Source organism: Eurosta solidaginis, chromosome 3, assembly GCF_040869045.1.
Source record: "Eurosta solidaginis isolate ZX-2024a chromosome 3, ASM4086904v1, whole genome shotgun sequence".
NCBI classification, from domain to species: domain Eukaryota; kingdom Metazoa; phylum Arthropoda; class Insecta; order Diptera; family Tephritidae; genus Eurosta; species Eurosta solidaginis.
The window spans coordinates 26,779,218-26,804,312 of record NC_090321.1 but is presented as its reverse complement, the minus strand read 5'-3'; positions in this window follow the sequence as shown (position 1 = coordinate 26,804,312).

The following is a 25,095-nucleotide window of genomic DNA, read 5'->3' as shown; positions in this document are numbered from 1 at the left end:
ACGATTTTGACATTTGTCCATCGAATTTACAAGTACATGGAATTTTTTTTGTTTGTAGGTATGTCACCATGCTCCCACCTTGTATCGTTCCGCCATGATTGTCTATCTCATCCTTCATACTAATCGAGCAGTTACTTCTATGTGAAAGCAAAAAATTTACGATTTTATTAGCAGGTGAAATGAGATCATTAAGTTTCTGCGTGAAAACAGTATAAGAATTGTTTAATTATTAAAGGTTACCCATGTAGCCCTAGACCACCCTGTGCTCTTCACATTCCAAACTCCCAAGTCGCTCCTAAAAATGAAAAGTGTCATTTCTTTTCAAACTCCTTTCTGAATAATGAACAAAACTTTAAAACAATACTGAAAATTTTACTTTTCAGAAAAAAAAAGTTAATTGTGTACACTTTTTTAGTTTTGATAATTTCTTTTAATAACATTCGTGATAAATTGAATAATTTTGCTGTACATAAGTTTTAGGTAAATTACAAAAAAAAAAAAAAAACGCTATTCTGTAAAAATGCTGATTAATTGAGCTTTGCATTTATTTTGCAGATACCACAAATAAGCTCAAATCCTGGTTGCTGTACTGCCCGTATTCTAAAGACTCTCGCAAGTAGAGAACAATGTGCTGTTTTGGTGCACTTTCTTGCTGCTGTTCAATAAGGTTGTTCGGTGCTCTTTTCAAAACATTTGGTTCGACTGCTTGAACCTTCTGATCTCGTTAACGGAGTACTAAGCAACTTCCGGAAGTTCAGGCTGTGTGTAACTGCCAATAGTTTGAAGCCTAGCGTGTGCTGAAGCTGGGCATAGCTAAAGGCCGCGGTACAATGACATTTTTCATATAGATGCGTTTAACACAAGCTTATGCATTCCAATAACATCGTCACAATCAACCAAGATGTTGCGTTTGTAAATATGAACGAACTTCAGACTTGGCAATTGAAGTTTATTACGCCATACAAACACACAACACACATACAAAATTTTGCGAAGCACTGTTGGTAAACATTCTACCTATATAACAAAAAAAACTTGCTGACATATTTTGTGTCGTATTCGATTGTTATATTGCAGTTTTTAATTGTGAAAAATGTTAGAAAATTTACCAACGAGTGGGAAAAATAATTTCAATTGCAAAGTGTGCCAACACCCTTAGCCAAAGCAAATGTCAAATTCTTCTTCTTATGATTTGCTTGGAACAAAATTGTGGAGTTGGCTACTTTTCAATATCAGATGGCGCCAGTGTCACTCATTCTACCATTCTCCATAAAAATACGTGCAATCTACTCATAATGCATAAGCATGTGTTAAACTCATCTATATGAAAAACTGCTCATGTGTGGGAGCTATAAAGGTAGTGCGTGACTGTTTCTTTGCAGCTTTCCTCGCCGCAGCTCATTGTCATGATGTTGTAAAATGTTGTAAAAATTGATCTCCTTTTTTTCATGCAGGTCAGTGGCCAGTGTTTGTGGCAATGATCCTAAGGATTTATTTTCTTAAATAACGCATCTCGAGCACCTAGCTGCATCCAGCAGTACCTGTTTGCGTAGTTAGCTACGGCCTGAAGCGACCTTATGAGCACTGCCTGAGTAAATGCCCAGATGTCTTATTATGTAGCTCTATTTATTATTTGATTTTAAAGCTTTTGAAACGCATTTTTCTTCGTACAGAATTACAGGATAAGACCCCAGGAATTCTACTTGGAAGATACCAGCCGAGTTTAAAAGACGGGCTGACAGTGACAGCTGAAGTTGCTGAGAAGACCCCAACACCGCAGTCCATATATCCCCTTTAGGATTTATTTAAGATGCATTATGCCCACCATCGGAAAATGATGATAGCAACTCAGTGTCAAATGTGACAAACAGGTTGTTTACTACGGCCACATTTTCAAAAAATCCCTTGGCTAAAGCTTTATTAATCATCATGTATCAAAAGGGAATTACAACATTTAGAAGTGTGGAAGGCTAAGTTCGGGTGTAACCGAACATTACATACTCAGCTGAGAGCTTTGGAGACAAAATAAGTCACCATGTAGAAAAATTAACCTAGGATAAACCTGGAATGTGTTTTATGACATGGGTACCAAAGGGAAGGTATTAAAGAGTATTTTAAAAGGGAGTGGGCCATAGTTTTATAGGTGAACGCCATTTCGGGATATCGCCATAAAGGTGGACCACGGGTGACTCTAGAATGCGTTTGTACGGTATGGGTATCAAGTGAAAGGGGTTAATAAGTATTTTAAAACGGAGTGGGTCTTAGTTCTATACGTAAACGCCTTTTCGAAATATCGCAATAAGGGTGGACCAGGGGTGACTCTAGAATGCGTTTATACGATATGGGTATCACATTAAAGGTATTAATGAGGGTTTTATAAGGGAGTGGCCCTTAGTTATATATGGGAAGGCGTTTTCGAGATATCGAAAAAAATGTGGACCAGGGTGATCCAGAACATCATCTGTCGGGTACCGCTAATTTATTTATATATTTTATACCACGAACAGTATTCCTGCCAAGATTCCAAGGGCTTTTGATTTCGACCTCCAGAACTTTTTCATTGTCTTGTACTTAATATGGTTGGTGTCACACCCATTTTACAAAGTTTTTTCTAAAGTTAAATTTTGCGTCAATAAACCAATCCAATTACCATGTTTCATCCCTTTTTTCATATTTGGAATAGAATTATGACATTTTTTTTTTTCATTTTTCGTAATTTTCGATATCGAAAAATTGGGCATGGTCATAGTCGGATTGCGGCCATTTTTTATACCAAGATAAAGTGAGTTCAGATAAGTATGTGAACTAAGTTTAGTAAAGATATATCGATTTTTGCTAAGGTTATCGTGTTAACGGCCGAACGGAAGGACAGACGGTAGACTGTGTATAAAAACTGGGCGTGGCTTCAACCGATTTCACCCATTTTCACAGAAAACAGTTATCCTCATAGAGTTTATGCCTATGTTGACATAATTTACTTATTTACTGTAAAGATATTAAATTTGTTGTTAAAATTTGACTTTAAAAAAATTTTTTTTAAAAAGTGGGCGTGTTCGTCATCCCATTTTGCTAATTTTTTTGGCTCACATATAGTAATAGGAGTAACGTTTCTGCTAAATTTCATTATGATATCTTCAACGACTGCCAAATTACAGCTTGCAAAACTTTTAAATTACCTTCTTTTAAAAGTGGGCGGTGCCACGCCATTGTTCAAAATTTCACTAAGTTTCTATTTTGCGTCATAAGGTGAACCCACCTACCAAGTTCCAAAGCTTTATCCGTCTTTGGTAAAAAATTTTCGATATCGAAATTTGTTATGCATTGCTAAGAGCTACGTCGTATTTTGGAGAGGAGCAAATAGTAGAATAAAAATTCCAAACGAAATGCTGTTTGCAGTGGAGCGAGAGCACTAAAAAATTTAAGACTCTCTCAAAACATGCTATGCTCTCCACAACACAACCTGCGTACACTAAAGGCAAGTCGATAGACATTGCACTTCATAGGGTGGTTATAAATATAGGGAAAGCCCTGGAATATAAGGGGTATGCCTTAGGAGTATTTTTAGACATTTCCGGGGCTTTCAACAATATCTCTAAATGGGAGATCATTGATGGTCTTAACTGCATTGCAGTACATCCAACAATAACCAGATGGATCGACTGCATGTTAAATTGTAGGAAGATTACTTCACAATTGGGATATTATCACCTATGCTGTGGACGGTGGTTATCAATCAACTGCGCAGGTGGTTTGTTGAGAAACCCCTCAAACCTAAGCCTTGCGCAGATGACGTTTCAAGTGGAAAGTGCTTACAAATAATTAGCTCTTTGATGGATCGGGCGCTTCTAGATATATATATCTGTTCATCTAATGTCGGGTTGACCGCCAATGCGAGAAGACGGTAATGGTTTTGTTTACTAATAGGTACAAGGTCCCAAATTGGGCCAGGCCTAAGATCGGAGGGGTGAACATGCAAAAGAGACCTTGCGCATAATATTTAAAAATCATGCCAGATAGTAAGTTGTCATGGAAGCTCAACGTAGAGGGTAGGGTGAATAGCGATAATTTATTCATGTAGAAAAATTCCGAGGAGTACGTGGGGTTTTTCACCCTCTCTCTCTCTCTCTGGTTTGGCATTTGCAGCGATTGTATAGCCTATCCTATACTATAGAGACCTTGTTTGTTGGACAGTCACACAAAAAAGAACCTACCACAAAAAATTATAAGGGAATATGCAGACCATCAATGCTTGGCATTACGGGAGTACTGAAAACAATCCCGACGGCTGCTATTGCTATTCTGCAAATTCTACCTGTAGACTTTGTGGCAAAGAAAATAGCGTTAATAACTGCAGCGGAGCTTAGTGCGCGGGAGCAGCTTAGGCGCAGATCATACGGCGATAGAAGTGCAGTGTCATCAATTACAGGATGAAAAGACTACGTATCTTCGCTTCGAATGGGCTCTTAGAGCAATAATAGAAGTTGATGGTTGGCGCAATGGTGGACGAGGCGATACTCGTGTACACCGATCGTTCCAAAGTAGTGAAAGGAGTAAGGTCTGCGGTATACTATGCTGATCTGGAAATAAATAGATCCTATAAGCTTCCAGATCACTGTAGCGTTTTTCAGGCGGTAGTACTAGCCAATAAATAGTAAAATTGAAAGAAAATAGTTTAAATGCAGCCGTGTCAGCTTTTATATTGACAGCCAAGCAACTACTAAGGCAATAATCTCGCATATCACAGTATCTCAAAGTGTATTAGAGTGTAAGCAAATCCTGAAAAGAATCGGCATAATTGCACATGATCGACCAAGCGGAAAAGGTGGAGCCAAGCGCAGCGCTGTAAAGTGTCGAAGATCATGTTTTGGTCTTACAACCTTTGAATAACATAGTTACTCCTATTACTAAAAAGAGAAGACTGCAGACTAATGAAGGCTATTCTGACTTGATACTGCCTTCTGGCATCCCATGCAGGAAGTCGAGGAAGAAACGATCGCGCATGTTTTGTACTCTTACCATGCGCTTGAAAGGCTGAGACTCCAGGTATTAAGAATGATACAGCTGTCAGATCTCGAAGCAGCAAATGGCATTTGTCTTAGAAAGATTCTAGTATTTGCTAAGAGGACGGAGTTATTTTAAAACATAGGTCCTGATTTTTGATTTCAACCTATCTTAACGTCCGTAAGTACTTTAAATGTTGCCAAAAACTCAACATAAAACTTTACAAGTAATTAAAGATTCACTTCAGTGTTTTTTATAAATAAAAAATGTATTCAAACTATGATGGCATTGCTGCCATTTTAATCCTTTTAATTAAGAGATTAACGACAAAACGTTTTCAAAAACGTACGCATAAGTACTTTAAATTTTTACACCTTCATTATCAAGCTTATAATCAAGTGCTTAGCATACAATTCACTGGCAATTATTATCAGATGTTTTTGGTTTTAATAAAAGCACGTAAGGAAGGCTAAGTTCGGGTGTAACCGATTATATACTCAGCTGCCAAATTACAGCTTGCAAAACTTTAAATTACCTTCTTTTAAAAGTGGGCGTTGCCGCGCCCATTGTTCAAAATTTTACAAATTTTCTATTCTGCGGCATAAGGCCAACCCACCTACCAGGTTTCATCGCTTTATCCGTCTTTGGTAATGAAATATCGCACTCTTTCGGTTTTTCGAAATTTTCGATATCGAAAAAGTGGTCGTGGTTATAGTTCGATTTCGTTCATTTTAAATAGCGATCTGAGATGCCCAGGAACTCGCATACCAAATTTCATTAAGATAACTGAAAACTTTCTCAAGTTATCGTGAATACGGACAGACGGACGGACGGACATGGCTAAATGAATTTATTTTTTCGCTCAGATCATTTTGATATATAGATGTCTATATCTATCTCGATTAGTTTATGCCGTTACGGGGTACCGTTATGCGAACAAAATTGATATACTCTGTAAGCTCTGCTCAGCTGAGTATAAAAACAATTTCTACACATTATTTGGTTTACATAAAATTTAGTTATACAACAAAATGAAGTTGACTCATTTCATGCGGCTATGTAAAACTACTAAATGAAAACAAGAGAATTCGATTAGTGATAAGAATAGAAAAATATTTACGAATACCGTTTACTTTTGCGAAAATTTTATTGGTATCATTGAACCAGACTTTTGTTATAAATACAAACATACCAGAAAGGTACTTGGCGTTGCTCATATAGAGCGTACATCATTAAATTAGATGCATTATTCTTACTCATCCATGCCGCAGTCTGACATTCCACTCGCATTAACCTCTACTTCGCATCCTCGAACTCTCGCTCTCCCCACCCACCCTACTATATTCCCGCGAATCCGAACTTAATTTAAAGCGCTTTTCACCCGATCCTTCCAGTAAAGTGATGGCCGTCCTCTTCCTCTGCTTCCATAGGCGTTAAAGTTAGGTTAGGTTGAACTGGCTGGTCCATGAGGACCTCACATGGACTGAATGAGTCCGTAGTGTTACCAGAAACCAGAACCTTTGTTATAAAATAACTCCGTCCTCTTGGCAAATACTAGAAACTTCCTAGGACTTAAGCCACTTGCTGCTTCTGGATCTGACAGCTGTATCACTTCCTATAGCTGAAGTCTTAGCCTGGCAAGCGCAGGGCAACTTTGTTAGTCGAAGGGTGTACCACCAACACATAATCTTCGACACTTTACAGCCCCGCGCTTGAACCCACGCCTTTGCCGCTTGGTCGATCATGCGCATCTCTCGCCTTCTCTAAACTCGCCGTATCTAATTTGGACGTCTAAGGAGCAAGCTTCAAGGGATGAAACCTTTTTAACTTGTTCATCCGCTTTTTCATTCCCATCTATTCCCATATGCCCTGGGACACAACATAGATGTGAGCTTTTCCCCGTCCCGGTTCTTTCCAGATGCTGTGATTATGCGACAATATTGCCTTAATTGCTGCTTGGCTGTCAATATAAATGTTGATACGGCGGCAGCTCCAGCTATTCTCTTCCAGTGTTTCTACTGCTTTGGTTACGGCTCATACTTCCGCCTGGAATCAGCTTCAGTGATAGGCGGTCTCCTAATAATTTTTTGACCAAATCATTTTTGTTTATAAAGTATGACATATGTAGCTATCGTATGCGCTGGACTGTGTGGCTGTCTGCGTAGCGCTCGTATAGCTACTTGAACCAGGTATTGAATATTTCTTATATATACATACATCTCATATATAAGGCTGCTGTGGTGGGAGAGGATGGAATAAGGGATGGACGGAGAATTAAGAAACAAAGTTAACCAGTTTTCGGGCAGGACAAAAGTCTGCCACGTACGCCAATATAATACAATTATTTTGAGTATATCGGCCCTGAAAAAATATATTTTGCAGGTTAATCCAAGCAAACGGCTATCTGTTTAACTAATTTCGAGCCACTTTAACCTTAAACATATATTCCTTCAACTAGATTGATGCCTATACCACTTTTCGGAAAAGAAGATATCCTCTCGAAATTCCATACCAAATTGAATGCTAGATACGATAATATCAGCAGGATACAAAGCTTATTTAGAATTTCCGGGATTAGCACTGCTATGATGCACATGCCATTATTTGCTGTAAATTATGTCAAAATAATTTATGCATATTTTCCATGTTTATATAATTGTAGAAAATTTAATTCCATGTTCATTGTTGATAAAGTACAATTTCTATAATTGGATTTCATCGATTTTCATATTGAAGTGTGTTGCATGTATCGATACGCAAACACGTAAATGTAAGCACGCATACATATTTACGTGCATATGTATGCATATGTTTTCACGTGTCCATATGCAAAACGCACAAAAGTATGTTTTGTAATAAAGAGTGAGTAACCTCAAAGCAGACAAACGATTAAACACCTAAGTAGGGTAAACACAACAGAAGCCGGACACATATCGTGCTCCTTAATTTTGACTTCACCCCATTTTCTTGCTATAAGCCGAATAGCATCATTTGTTTGCAATTAGGGAAATCTTAATTGAGCGACGTTGATTGGGCTGTTCCCAGTTACAAAAAAAAGTTTGTGAAAGTCCGCCCCAAATTTGAAGCTTTTGTTGAAAGGGTTTCGGACATTTTTTTATTTTGTATTTTTTGTAATCCTTCGAAATACGGCCGAAAGTGGAGCTTATTCCACATCCGATTTTTGGAACTGATACCTAATTAACTTGATCTTGGAAAGCCAAGCTGCATATTTGCCTTTACTGTCCTTTCGAGATAGGAACTTGTTATCACATTATTAGCTCAGGTAATCCAGTTTTATCCCCCTAAAGTATCCTTTTTGTTTTACCAGACGAAATCAACGCCTCCTTTCGATAGGAACTTTCGATGTTGCCACCAAAAGACCGTGACTAGCTACTCATCTGTTGATGCGGCAAAAGCTCTGGTCTAAACTAACTGTGCCAGCTAGCAGTTTCGTATCGAAGCAACCACATCGTCTGCGAAAGCTAGGATAAAGATGCTTTCTGGCATGTCTAAGCAAAGAAAGCTGTTATATTTACCCTTATTTGATACCGGTCTCTCAGTTAGTATATGGAGACATTTTTCAATGCGTCGCTTTTCCGCTAGTAATAAATGCTGCACAACAACACAAACATACATAGAGGGCAACGAAGCATATTTCACACACATTACCAGCAACTGAGAGCAAAGAGAATATTTCACACACACATAACCAGCAGCTAAGAACGAAAAGAATATTTCACACAAATGTACACAGCAATAAATAAGGAACTACGATAAAAAGACACAAGAAATACATAAGCCACTATTCGAGATGGCTGTTAGCAAAAATTCTAAATCCTGGGAGAAAAAAGCGAACGAAGTAAACGGAGAGTATAAAAGCGTTGCAGGCCAAGTAACGGGGAATCTGTTTGATTTTAACACGCCATTAGTGAAGAACGCGAGTGAATTAAGTGTGAACTATTACTACCATAGTAGAGTTGTAAACAAAGAACATTTTGCAAGAGGGTAGATTTATCAGGAGTTTCCTAAAGTTCGTTACAATATCTCACTGATATTACTTTACCATAAAGGGTGTTTTTTTGCAGTGCATGAAAGCATGCCATTCCAACTGGCCGATTTAAAGCATTTTTGATATCCAGCGTGGCCAGTAGGACTATAGGTCTTTATAGGTGATCCATTGTCCAGGCCTCTTGGCTGTCTTTATCACTCTTCCATGTCATTCATTGTGGACTTACCTCTCCGGGAGCTATGCTGTTTGTGAAACTGTGCCCTCGCTCCCTCTTTGGTCTCAACCTCTATATGGTTACAAATGGTTATGGTTATGGTTAGTTTTAAAATTAAAGCTTTTTTTATTTCAAAAAGGGAAAACTAATTTTGTTAAGATAAATTTAAGAACACTTCTTTAGTTTCTTACTTTTTCAAAACCTACTTTTCGACCTCTGCCCCTAGAAGGATGCCTAACTCTTAAACTATATATTCGATTTAACTGAAACTTTGTGAGCATATGTAAGCAGTATACCCAATTATGATGGTTTTATTATTTGGGGCTATTTATAGGTGATGGCGGCCGCCGTCGTGTGATGTTAGCGTGCTCTGCCTACCACTCCAAAGATGCTGGGGTCAAGCCCCGGGAAAAGTAACATCAAAATTTTAGAAGCAAGGTCTTTCAATTAGAAGAACATTTTTCTAAGTGGGGTCGCCCCATGGCACTGTTTTGGCAAGCACTCCGAGTATATTTCTGCTATGAAAAGCACTCAGTGAAAACTTATCTGCCGTTCGATGTCGGCATAAAACGAGTAGGTTTGTAGGAAAAATGTAAAAGGAACACGACGCAAATTGGAAGAGAAGCTGGGTTTAAAATCTCTTCAGAGGTTATCGCGCCTTTAATTAATTTATTTTTTTAAATATAATATTAATGGCAAAAAGGGGCATAGTGCCTGGACACTAACAATGTCCGGATATTAGTGCGCTTATCCTATAGACGTATGTATGTATGTGTATGTTGTTTGTATGACAACAGGGCAAGGATACGTAAAAACACAATTTACAAATATATAATTATAAATACAGTTATATGCAGCTATGTACGTCTCATTTGTTGTTATGTATCTATGTATACTTTACCATATCCTGCGGCTGTTTTGCTTTGCTATAATTGCATTACAGTTATTAGTTTTGTTGTAATTTTGCTGGTCAATGCGCTATGAAGTGGTCATTTTATCTTTATATTTAACTGCACGCATTACCTAATATTATCTACATATATTGGAAATGTAAATAAATAAACATTGATGTACATATGTATATATGTATGTGAATTTATAAGTTATTTACATGCAAATAAACTTTAAAGTTTGCATGGATTTTCTGCAACTAAAACCTTTTACAATTCGTAGATATTACTGCCCTGAATAATATCGAACTCTCACAAGCCGAGACTTGAAGTGTCACTCATGCATTACACGTAACCCCATTACCCTCAGCCTTCTTCCATATGCATACATACATACATATGTACTCACTTGACATGTTTGCAGTATTGCTTTTCGATATCTCCATAGGACACACCTTAAAATGTGTTACTTCACGCGCTAAGGTAACACCTAGCTAACACTCTTTTGACTTCATTCAGCTGTGTTATAGCACGACTTGTATGTAACTGCGAGTATTCTAACTTTGCAACGGCCACTATTCGATACTTCGATATTATTCAGCTATTTGTTCTCCCTTTTTTGCCCCAAAGTCTCGAGCTCTACTCAGTACTACCCAGTTACTTTCTTTTGGGTTTTGCTTGACATTCAAGTCAATGCCGTAGTTATCTAAATTGCTGTTGTAGTACTGTTCAAATATTTACGCGTGTAAATTAGAAGAATTGCCCACGTAGCTATATATGTACATATGTACATCGAGCTTTCCATAAAAAATCGTAAATTTTCGCCAGTTTTCGAACTGCACTCGATACATCCGTGAGCGGATTGTTCGTAGGCATCTACTGCTTATGATGACTAGAACGTCATACACCGTCAGTATGATTGATCGTCTGTCAAACCGCTTAAGCAATTGGCCAATTGATGACCAGCGTCCAGAGCATTGGTTATAAAACTCCACCCAGCGGAGTTCGTCTATTAACATGTTTTGTTGACCCCGTTCCGAAGTGATCATTCAGCAGCTTAATATGGAGCAGATCCAATTTGTAAAGGCCAGATGTACTTCAACCGAATTGAGTCTTTCGATGATTGCTTGTTTCGATACATTGTTGAAGGCTCTGGCAATGTGCAGAAAACATCTAGAGCATATTCCTGGTCTTCCAGCACTTTCTCTGTATATATGACCACCCTATGCATAACAATATCGACTGACTTGCCTTTAGTGTAAACATATTGTGCTAAAGAGAATATTGTTTAACTTATACTAGATGTTTTTTTTTTTTTGATTTTTGAAAAGATTTCAAACTAATAGGCCTATGGTCTTTCGGGTGGGAATGAATGGTTTTTGCTGCTTTGGATATGAAAAAAAACTCGAGCTATTTCTCGTGATTGCGGGACGAGGTTGAGTTTTTGCAACCCGCATATAGTGTTCTTAGCCAATCTAGTTTGTCTTTTGTTGGGGGCGAAAACTGAAAATGCCTACGATTTGTCCCGCATCAACCGTGGAACGCTCCATGTATATAGGAGTAATTTCAATGCATTTCCGTACTGACTCGTATTGTTTTATATGTAAGTATTTAGATAAGTATGGTCTAGATTTGGTTTTGCATTATTTTCCATTTATTTTTTTTTTTTTCTCGCCTTGATTTATTTTTTAAAGTCTGTAGTGGTTCGTTGGAAGGGTAAAGGAATATTTAGATAGCGATTATTTCCACGAGGTATTTAACTACGAGCAAAATGTGGTGAAGACTCTGGGATTACTTCCGTCATTTATTAATAGTTTACGTACATTGGATCGTACGCAATAAAATTCAGAGCAAAAACTTGAAGTAAAAAGAAATAAAACTATCCTGCAAGAAGTGTGATTAGTCTGGGATAAGTACGGGATGAGTCGCAAAGTAATATGCCACTAATGCCAGTTTTGATCCCTTTGTATTTGCGTTGAACTGTTTCCTTTTGTTTGAGCATGTCCTATGAAGAGACTTATTCTACCAATTTTTTCCCGAACGGGAATGATAGGACCAATCCCTTTTGTACCCACAGAGGAACGAATGAATACTAATCTCTTTTCTCATCAAAAATTGTTAGTTTTCGCATGGAACGAAGTTATGTACATTTTAAACGCAATATTAACAAGTAAGGAAGGCTAAGTTCGGGTGTAACCGAACATTACATACTCAGCTGAGAGCTTTGGAGACAAAATAAAGAAAAATCACCATTTAGCAAAATTAACCTAGGATAACCCTGGAATGTGTATGTATGACATGGGTTTCAAATGGAAGGTATTACATAGCATTTTAAAAGGGAGTGCGCCATAGTTTTATAGGTGGACGCAATTTCAGGATATCGCCATAAATGTGGACCAGGGGGACTCTAGAATGTGTGTTGTACTATATGGGTATCAAATGAAAGGTGTTAATGATTATTTAAAACGCAATGTGCCTTAGTTCTATAGATGGACGCCTTTTTTTTGTAAAATTATATTTTGCGTCAATAAACCAACCCAATCACCATATTTCATCTCTTTTTTCATATTTGGTACAGAATTGTGGCATTTTTTTAATTTTTCGTAATTTTCGATATCGGAAAAGTGGGTGTGGTCATAGTCGGATTTCGGCCATATTTTATACCAAGATAAAGTGAGTTTAGGTATGTATGTGAACTAAGTTTAGTAAAGATATACGATTTTTGCTTAAGTTATCGTGTTAATGGTCGAGCGGAAGGACAGATGGTCGACTGTGTATAAAAACTGGGCGTGGCTTCAACCGAATTCGCCCATTTTCATAGAAAAAAGTTATCGTCATAGAATCTATGCACATGCCAAATTTCACAAGAATTGGTACATTTTTGTTCGACTTATGGCCTTAAAAGTATTCTAGACGAATTAAATGAAAAAGGGCGAATCCACGCCCATTTTGAAATATTCTTTTAGTTTTGTATTTTGTTGCACCATATCATTACTGGAGTTGAATGTTTGCATAATTTACTTATATACTGTAAAGATTTAAAATTTTTTTTTTTTTAATTTGACGTAAAAAATTTTTTTTTTTTAAAGTGGACGTGTTCGTCATCCGATTTTGCTAATTTTTATTTAGCACACATACAGTAAAAGTAGTAACGTGGCTGCCAAATTTCATCATGATATCTTCAACGACTGCGAAATTACAGCTTGCAAAACTTTTAAATTACCATCTTTTAAAAGTAGGCGGTGCCACGCCCACTGTCCAAAATTTTACTAATTTTCTATTCTGTGTCATAAGGTCAACCCAGCTGCAAAGTTTCATCGCGTTATCCATCTTTGGTAATGAATTATCGCACTTTTTCGGTTTTTCGAAATTTTCGATATCGAAAAAGTGAGCGTAGTAGTGGGCATTAAAAGTATCCTAGACAAATTAAATGAAAAAGGGCGGAGCCACGCCCAATTTGAAATTTTCTTTTATTTTTGCATTTTGTTTCACCATATAATTACTCACCTACCAAGTTTCATCGCTTTATTCGTCTTTGGTAATGAATTTTCGCCTTTTTCGGTTTTTCGAAATTTTCGATATCGAAAAAGTGGTCGTGGTTGTAGTCCGATTTCGTTCATTTTAAATAGCGATCTGAGATGAGCGCCCAGGAACCTATATACCAAATTTGATCAAGGTACCTCAAAAGTTACTCAAGTTATCGTGTTTACAGGCGGACGAACGGACGGACATGGCTAAATGAATTTCTTTTTTCACCCAAATCATTTTGATATATAGAAGTCTATATCTATCTCGATTAGTTTATGCCGTTACGGATTACCGTTATGCGAACAAAGTTAATATACTCTGTGAGATCTGCTCAGCTGAGTAAAAAAATTGCAAAAAATTGTCAGATTTATGTATGTAAAAAATTATTAAGTCGCCAACTCATTCCAAGAGATATGGGTCGACGATAATGGAACATATGGTCTAAGTCATTTAGGTTCGGTATAGGGCTCCGCATTTTTCTTAAATAATTCGAATCAATCACCTATAATCTTTTTTTTTTTAACACACTTCGTTGCCACTTTTTTATGTTTCTTAAAATGCGTTACATAGATTTCAACCTGACTAATCACAATTGTACCCAAAAAGGAATAGAGGGAATCAAGCCCCAATGTAGACAAAATAGACCGCTCTCCTTAACGATTAGTCCCACTATTTTTTCGGCAGTGATTTAGCTAACACTTCGAGCGTATTTCTGCCATGAAAAGCTAATCAGTGAGAGTTCCTCTCCCTTGCAAATGCCATTCGGAGTCGGTAAAACACATGGAGGTCCCGTCCCATCAATTTGTAGGGACAATAGAAAGGAGCACGACGCAAATCGGAAAAATGCTCGGCCTAAATCTTCTTGGAAGTAAATCGGGGCAAGTAATTATTTACTTTTTTTATTCACCTGAAATAAAAATGACAAATTTTCTCAGGTGTGTTTTACGAAGTCAAGAGTGTTTTGATCTGATATGACAAATAATAAAAATTTAAGAACTATGTACGCTCAGAGAAAAAATCGTTCTAAAACAAACGAAACAAGTTCAAAATTAAGAACATTCGTTAACAAAAGTCTGTTAAGTACGTTTTTTCTTAACTCGTGACCGATAGGCTTGTTTTAAGAACAGTTTTTCCAAGCACACCGTTCGTATTTTATGACCAGTTTGGTATTGGTGTGTGAACTTTCTGTGTTCATTTCAAGCACTACTTGGTCTTGATTTAATATTTTTCGTTCTCATGCTTCGAGAACCATTTGTGGTCGATTTAACAGTTTTCGGTCTCAATTTAGGAACAGTTTGTGCTTGATCATTGGTGGAAGTTGGAAGGTACACCATTTATTAATTTTTTTGTCAATAATAAAAAATATTAATAACAAAAAAATTATTACTAAAATTCCAAAAGATTAGAAAAAACGCATAATATGAATTTTTTCAGATATTTCTCTTATTGAAAAATTCTTGTTATTTGATGATGCAATCTGAGTATATATTTAAAACATTGCATAAAAAGATTGAGAATTACCTGTGTATATGTATGTGAATGGAACTCAACGAAAAATAAGAGTTAAAAAATAGAATATAAAAAAATTGTTTTAAAAAACTTCAGCGTTTGACGGGATCGAACTCGCGCCACACGATCGCAACCGCAACATTATATCCTCTGGGCCACAACAACTGCTTGATAGCTTGTGCCAAATGTTGTATTAAACATTGTACTACACACGAATTATAACTTTTTTTTCTTGAAATTAATTTAAGAACATTATTCTCATTGATAGAACATTTGTTCATATTTTAAGACCAGCCGTTATCTTTTCAAGAAAATGGTTGTCAGTTCAAGAACAAGGTTGTTGTTTTGAGAACAGGTCGTTCGTTTTTCAAGAACAAAAAAGTAAGAACATAAAAAGCTTGAATTGAGTCCGGTGGTGCTGGATTTTAGGACGGTGTTTTTCTCTGAGTGTAGAACATAAAGATTCCATTTCCTTAAACTTATTCCCATGAAGAACGATCGTATTATACTTCGCCATCAATGGCCATCACAACAGCGAAAGCGTTATTTTGCACTTACAACTTTGACATGCTACAATATGTGAAAATAATAAAAAAAGAAACTATACGAAAGAAAAAGAGGGTATAGAAACGTAAAATGATAAAACAAAATATATAAAAAGTTAAATAAAAACAGAAACAGAGTACTCAAGTTAAATAGACACAGAAAATATTGATAATATGGGAAGTAACCACAGCAAAGAAAACAGTGGAAAACAAATGTCAATGAGCCAAATCAACAGATATTTTAAAACGAAAAAAAAAAAAAACTTATCAAAAACATCAAGGGTCACCAAAAAAAAATTGTGAAACAATGTCCTAAAGGGGGAAAAAAATTACTGAAGCACATCTGAGATACGGATAAAATAGCAAACAATTGACAATGTGGCAAGAGAAGATACAATATCTGAACGAGTATAGATGTTTACAAGTATATTTATATGTGTGTGTATGTATGACATATTTATAAACACGCATGCAACAAAACCTCAAGTAAATATAAACAAATAAACATTTGAGCAGATATAAATATACAAACAAGAAATGGCATATAAATGTAAAGCATATGACTCACTTACATGCATTCACTCAGATTTATATGAGACCAGATATCAAAACTTAATATTAATGATATCACATACTCGCCTGCGTGTTCAACTGTGCAGCAACGTAGGGAAGGCAAATCCATGAAAGCGCATCATGCCTTTGATAGAAATCATAGGGATGAATTTTTGACATTAAGGAGATACGAACCATTAAGAAATACCCTATCGTTGATTTTCAGGCATAATTCTATCAGCGGACACGAAAATAGCAGCGGCAATTTTTTAAGCATTGTTAATAAATTTTCTTCTTTTCATTTTCGATAATTTAAGAATTTTTATTTCTGGAAAGTGTACTAGAGCCCGATGTTTTCTAAAAAATCGAATTTTTGTTGCGATTATCTTGAAATTTGGTCCATGGGTACCTCTTTGTTAAAATTTTAGAAAGTCTTCTTTCTGGGAAGTGGACCAGGGGACGACCTTTCTGACTAAACTGATATTTCAGAAAATTATATTTCCGGGAGGTCGACCGGGTGTTTTCTAAAAAATCTCGTTTTCGGTGCTATTTCTACTAAATTTGGCACAAGTGTACCGCTTTGATTTGGTTAATACTTAAAAAAATGTAACTGGACAAGGGGACAACATTTTCTGAAAAATTTTATTTATGGTACGACTCGTTAGAAATTTGGTACTTAGATAGTAGAAGGTTCAGTACTAAGGTATTCCTTCGAATATGACTCTCGTGATTATATTAATCGTTGCCGAGATGGTCGGGCTAGAGCCTTAATGGTGCTTGTTAACCGAACGTAGCGGGTCTGTTTCCGGAAAAAGTCCATAAATATCTATAACACTCCCCAAAACCTTGCTACAACAACAACAACAACCTCCAATGGAATAAAGTACCATGTCGGCCACACTGGTATGGATCAGAGGCATAGTCAGTAAAGCTGTCGATGCAGGTTTCCAGAAGGTTTGGGGTTGGGAAAAGAATAGAAAGATAAAGAAAATAAATAGAAAATAAAAGAAGAGAAGAGGAAAAGAAAGATAAGCAGTGAAAACAGAAGTCAAAACTTAAGCCAGAACCAAAACTGCAATCGAAAGCGGACGGTGTGTTACCAATTTTTCATCGAAGTGTTGACGGTTTCTTATCAATTAGTTTTCGCATTATCGGAGTGCTATCCTATTCTTGTCGACGAGATATTGCTTTGATATAGCTGTGTTTTTGACGAGGTATAGATGAGTTATCGAAGTGTTATAAAGTAAGATTATAAATATTATGAATGAGTAACGCATTTTTTTTTGACGAGTTATCGATTTGTTTACAAAAATGTATCGATATGTTATCGAAAAATTTACGATTTATGACTGAAAATCTATCAACAATTTATCGCTGATTTATAGAAAAATTATTGGAATGTTCACAAAAAGTTTTCGATTTCGTATCAAAAATTTATCGATGTGTTTTAAAAATGTTACCGATATGATATCGAAAGATTATGGAGTTTTGTCGGCGCACTAAGGATTTGTTATAGAGATACCAATCAAATTTCAATATGAAATCGGTACATATCTGTTACGCTGCGGTAACAAGCTGATAAGAAACCAATAAGAAGCCGGTGACTATGTAGACGACAACAAACTGATAATTCGACGATAACCATTCGCTATTGATGATAAGCCTATAAAAAATAATAGCTTGTCGGTATCGGTTGTGACCAATAAGAATCTGACAAGGCTGATGAAGCTTTTCTCAAAAAGTCAGAGATTATTTGTTTCGGGTAAAGTTACCTGTATTAATCATCATTTCAACCCTTGGACGTGCTCAAGTTGACTTAATATAGTTTTCTTCATATTTGTATACCTATCGTATCTACCTCACGAGTACTTGGTATTCACGACATTTTTATACATTTCATGAAAATGAAATGGTATATTAAGTTTATCACGAATCTCAAAATTCTAGGTCCTTTAAGGAGAGGACCGTACGTAAGTACACCGAATTGATCTAGATGACAATCTGAGTTGACTTAGTCTGTTGGTTCGTCTGCCTGTTTGAACGCAAACCAATCCCTCTATTATTTTAGATATCTTAAGGAAATTTTGTGAGAAGGTATATATTCGTGTCCGATTAGACATTTGCCGGAACGGACAGGATCGGTCCATTATAGCATAAGTATATCCTCGATAGATCGGACTTTTCAGAAAAAAAGGATTTTTGTCATGTTTTCCTCAATTTATTAGATATAAGCTTCAATTTTTACCAAATGCTTTCGTATATGGCTCATAATGTTCTTTGGACCGAGAGATCGGTGGTATGTATATATATATTCCACACAAATCGATTGTTCAGATAAGAAGGTTTTCGAATTAAGTGCGCCATTTTAACAGCTAGAAGCTTGATATTTCATCAAATACTTACGTTACCGTCATATATTATATACAGATTAGTGATTCGTGGTCATGGCTATTTCATTCAGCTCACAAGAAACGTGAAACTTTGAATTCTCACCCATTCAATGAAGGTGTGAAGTCTTCAGCATAGCCGAAAGCAGTCCCGTCTTTTCATGGTGTTTTTTTTATATACATATATATGACTTTCCCTTCTGAACTTTTTTTCGATGTCGAAGTGTTGTGGGTAAGGTGTAAGGGTTTGTTTAAGCATTGATATTTTATGCCTCTCTGGTATAGAATCTAAGCCAAACTTCGGACCTGAACTTAAATTAAATGAAATGTATTCCAAAAATCTTAGGAATAATATGTTTCTTAACAGGGCCCGCATAAAGTTTTTTCAACAGTATCTGAAAACCATTTTCAGTCAAGCAATAACTATGCAACTGTCAAACTATTTCTAAAAATTGTAATAAGTTTTGGATCTAACAAGTACTATCGGTGACTATTTCATATATGTCATTAATCCGATTTATCATTTCAGAGCTACTATGATCGTAAAACGTAATACGAGCCCAGCTTATAAAATTTCATGTGTAGAATAGAAATCGATCTCAAACCAAACGTACGTTCTTTGAAAATAGTTATCAGGCTAATAAAGAACACAAACAAATAAATATCTTTAAAACAAACTTTTATTATAAAAGTACGTGTTACGCCGATAGCGACGGTTAGAAAAACGTGCATATTGAATCAACCCACATACGAGTCATGCAACTATTAGTACGAGATTTGAATAAAGAAATGACACTATATTATATAAGTTAACACCACACACATTCAAACTTCACAAACATTCACATAGTGGGTTGCCTGCATTCTCTAAGTCACATCGCAGCACACGAGAATGCGATAAACGCTGACTAAGCATATTCACATCATGGGAACATTACTGGTGATATGATATCAACAACATAAGCCACCTGCATTCTTCACTCCAGTTACAAAAGCGCATGCATATGAAATAAATGCTGATGCCTCACTACCGCTCCGTGGGAACATAGTTCACACTGCCAGTACTGCGCATACCTTAGCTTCATATTTCTATACGAGCATCCAACAAACGTCAACCGCGCGTCACCAGCGGATGGGAACATTGGCAGTGATACGATACCACTGCAACATATGAAAATACCAACAACGATGCGACGCCGCTGCAATTGGGCCGTCGTTAAGAATTAATAAAAAGCCATACTAATATAGTTTTAAGCGCAGTTGAAGTTCAGTTGTATTTCAGTTGTATTTTGCTCATGTAAAAGTAATAAAGTGAAAAACACCGGCATAAGCCGGCAAAAAAATAATTTTTTTTAAGTTTTAAACCCACAACGGGTTAACTGGCGCCCAACGGCCCAGTCGCGAGTTAAAAGGCCCTAAAGTAGTGCCCCGCGAATTTAACGCTCCAAAAGGCCCTAAAGCAGTGCCTCGCAAACAGATTCGCGGAAAACTCATCGCGACAACGGGAATCCACAAGTGAATAGCTTCAGTAGAAGAAAGTCACGCACCCACGCAGAGTGCGCATCGAGGGAACCAGAGTAGCAGAGAATTTCTATAACTATCGAGAAAAGATGCAAAAAGGACCAAAAACCCTCTACGCCGTGGGACTAATGTAAGAAATAATTAAATTAGAGTAATATATAGTTAACCAATAAAGATAGAACTAAGTTAAGTGAAGTGAAAGTGAAAGTGAACTGCTATCGTTAAACAATTTTTGTTTTTACTAAGTTGCGAGGTCGGTAAGCGAATGAGAAAAATGGCTCAGAATAATATACTTAGGCCTCCACTCCTAAATACAGGAGCAACAGCTGCCTCAACAGCACCTGCAAACCTTTCCCCTCCCCAAGTCGTAACAACGACCGAGGAATTTAGGGAAGTTGTAAGAAGCACCCTAGCCGAAATCCTTCAGACCGACGCTTCAGTCCTGACCAGAATCAGTGCTCAACCCCCTTTGCTAACTGATCAGACAATTGACGAGAGGTTCAGAAATAGCATTTCCGACATGGACAAAATCCCTGACGTCGTCCGTTCCCTAAGAGAGTTCAGCGGAAACCCTACTGAGTTCAGTAGTTGGAAGAAGAGCGTAGAAAGAGTACTAAAAATTTACGAACCCAGTGTAGGTACTCCAAGGTATTTTGGTATCCTGAACATTATCAGAAACAAAATTATCGGTGGTGCAGATGCCGCGCTCGAAGCATACAACACCCCGCTCAATTGGAAGGCAATTTCGCGTTGTCTTACAACGCACTACGCCGACAAGAGGGATCTCAGCACCCTCGAGTACCAAATGACCTGTCTCATCCAAGGACGGAAGTCGGTACAGGAGTTTTACGCAGAAGTTTACAAGCACCTATCTCTCATCCTCAATAAAATTTCCTGTATGGAAATTAACGACGAAGCAATGCGTGTACTCACCAATACATATCGCGATAAAGCACTAGATACCTTCGTAAGAGGATTATCAGGTGACCTCTCCAGGCTTCTCGGCATGAAAGAACCTGCAGACTTACCCGAAGCATTACATTTATGCACTAAATTAGAAAACCAAAACTTTAGGTCTATACATGCTAACAACCAATATAGCTTTCCGAAGATACTGAGTTCACCTGCAACCCCATTCGACACCCACCAAAAACCTTCTATTCCCGCAAGGAAGTTCCAACACGGAAATCATCCCTTCTACCCACAGCTCGCCCACATGCCTCAACCAACCCCTCCAATGATAAAGTTTCCCCCACAGTTCCAGCATACCTCATATCAACAACCCATATACCAACAACACATATACCGACAGCCCTATCCTCAGTACTACTATGAGCAAGGTGTACCTCCTGGTAGACCTCTTAACAATAAACCACCTCCAAGACCAACTCAGCCAAAGCCGCCGGTACCAATGGAAGTAGACCAGTCGCTGAAAACGAGGAATGTTAACTACATCAACAGACCTAACGACAACAATGCTACGTCGAAACGACCACCGCCCACGCAATCCCATCAACATATTAGGAATTTCCCAAACAAAGTTCAACGTGTAAACCATATTTCCCCAACCCCCGATTCCACCACAACCGACTCCGGCCAATACGAAGGCGACACCAACACATACGATCCGGAGAGCGAGGAACAATCATGGCAGGACTACTACAACACTTACGAACAACAGGAGCACCAGTATCGCCAAGACGACGCAAACGAATACGTGGACGTTCATTTTTTAGATTAACTCCCTCATCGCTTCCTTACTTTGAATGTAAAACAAGCGATGGCAGAATACTTAAATTCCTTATCGACACTGGTTCAAACAAAAATTACATTCAGCCCGCGTTAGTTACAAACCCTAAACCAAATGACAGCGTGTTCTTTGCAAACTCCGTAGGCGGAAAAATAAGTGTATCACATCATACCGAACTTAACCTTTTTGGCCTTAGAGATAAAAAGCTAAAGTTCTTTATCCTACCAACCCTGAAATCCTTTCACGCCATAATTGGCAACGACAGCTTAAAACAACTCAAAGCTGTTATTTACACCTCTAACGACTACATGCTTATAGAAAACAAAATAGAAGTCCCCATTAAGCAACAAATTTCTAAGTCAGTGAACAACATAGAAATAAAAACTGAACATATGAATCCAGAACAAAAAGTCATTATCGGGAATTTAGTGCAACAGTTCCCCACATTATTCGCCGAACCTGATAAAAAACTAACATACACCACTAGAATCGTCGGCGAAATCCGTACAACAAACGACTCTCCAATTTACACCAAATATTACCCTTATCCAATGTCTCTAAAAAATGAGGTTGAAAAACAGGTCAATAAACTTGTCGAAGATGGGATTATACGACCATCTCACTCCCCCTATAATTCCCCCGTTTGGATCGTTAACAAGAAACCAGACTCTGCAGGAAATAAACAATACAGGCTAGTAATTGACTACAGGAAGCTCAACTCGGTTACTATTGCAGACAGGTACCCCATCCCCGAAATAAACGAAGTACTAGCGCAACTAGGACGTAATAGGTTCTTTTCCGTCATCGATCTGAAAAGCGGATTCCACCAAATACCCCTGAAAGAATCAGATATCGAAAAAACCGCATTTTCCATAAACAACGCAAAATATGAATTTACTAGACTCCCTTTCGGACTGAAAAACGCACCATCAATTTTCCAACGCACCCTCGACGATATACTACGGCAACACATAGGGAAGTTGTGTTACGTCTACATAGACGATATCATAATTTTCAGCAAGACAGAACAAGACCATGCTAAATCCTTACAAATAATTTTCGATACACTAGAGCAAGCCAATATGAAAATCCAGCTAGACAAATGCAAATTCTTCGCGCAGGAAGTAGAATTTTTAGGATTCATAGTCACTGCAGACGGCATTAGAGCAAATCCATTAAAGATTGAAGCAATAGAAAAGGTACCTATACCAAAAACACTAAAGGACCTCAGATCTTTCCTAGGAATGTCTGGGTTTTACAGACGTTTCATTAGGGACTACGCCAAAATAGCAAAACCTCTTACTCTCATCTTAAGAGGGGAGGAAGGACGAATGAGTAAACATTTATCCGCAAAAACAGCAATAACCATGAACAGCGAAGCAATAGACGCCTTCAATAAAATAAAAAGGACGCTTACGTCCAACGACGTGATGTTACAATACCCCAATTTTGGTAAAGAATTCCATCTAACTACCGACGCCTCCAATTACGCAATAGGAGCAGTGCTTGAACAAGATAATAAACCAATTCTATTCATATCTAGAACCCTATCAAAGGCCGAGGAAAACTACGCAACAAATGAGAAGGAAATGTTAGCCATCATTTGGGCCCTCAAATCTTTGAGAAGCTATCTTTACGGCCCTGCCGTAGTCAAAATCTTCACAGACCACCAACCTCTTACATATGCCCTCAGCAACAAGAACAACAATAGCAAACTGAAGAGATGGAAAGCCATCTTGGAGGAGTACAACTATGAGATCAAATACAAGCCCGGCCACACAAACGTCGTAGCGGACGCACTTTCTAGACCACCACAAGAAATAAATTCATTGACACCCACCCAACACAGCGACGAAAGTTCAGGTCAAACCCTTATTCCCTACACCGATGCACCCATCAATGCATTCAAGAACCAAATTTTTATTTCAGTAGGAGAAATTCCTTCATACCAATTTAAGATAATTTTCCCCACCTACCACCGTCATATCATAATCGAACGAGATTTTACGGAGGAAACTCTCACCACCCTACTTAAACGATACTTAAATCCTTCAACAACAAACTGCATAAGAACCGAAGATAGCATTCTGGGCAAAATCCAAACAATATACCAAACTCATTTTAGCAGATACAGAGTACTCTATACCCGCAAATTCATAAAGGATATCTTGAACGAAGCGGAACAAGAAACAGAAATCATAAAGGAGCATAATAGAGCTCATCGAAATGCAATAGAAAATAAAAAACAGCTTTTAGATAAATGCTATTTCCCGCAAATGACTGCTAAAATAAAAAGAATCACAAAACAATGCAAAATATGCAATGAAAATAAGTACGAAAGACATCCGACTGCCCCAATCATACAAGCAACCCCAATTCCCAATTACCCAGGACACATTGTCCATATCGATATATATCACACAAACAATAAGGTTATCCTCACAGCCATCGACAAATTCTCTAAATACGCCCAAGCGAAAGTACTTAGATCAAGGGCGACAGAGGATATAAAACAACCCCTTCAAGAATTGCTAACCTCTTTTGGTATCCCAGAAAAAATCGTTATTGATAACGAAAAATCCTTAAACTCTGTAACCATAACCTTTATGCTCGAAAACCAATACGGAATAGAGATTTACAAGACACCCCCTTACACCAGTACTGTCAACGGTCAGGTTGAACGCTTCCATTCCACCCTTTCAGAAATAATGCGATGCGTGAAAAGTGAAAGGACGCACGATAGCTTCGAAGATCTACTTAACAGATCACTCTGCAAGTACAATTATTCCATCCATTCGACAATTAAGAGAAAACCAATAGAAGTATTTTTCGGAAGGACTGTAAGTACCGACCCCGAACAATTGGAAAACCACAGGCAAGAAAACATAAAAAACTTAGCTGAAAAACAAATAAAAGATTTAGAATTCCACAATAAAAAAAGATCAATCTTCAAAATTTACAGTCCCAATGACATCATCTATGTCAGAATAAACAAAAGAGTAGGCAATAAGCTTACACCCAGGTACAGGAAGGAGGTCGTCAGAGAAGACAGGAACTCCACAGTCATAACCCAATCAGGGAAGACGGTGCACAAAGGGCTGATAAGGAGCTGATAAAAATATAACAAAAAAAAAAAAAAAAAAAAAAAAAAAAAAATTTTTAAAAGAAGAAAAATCACTTTTTCTCATT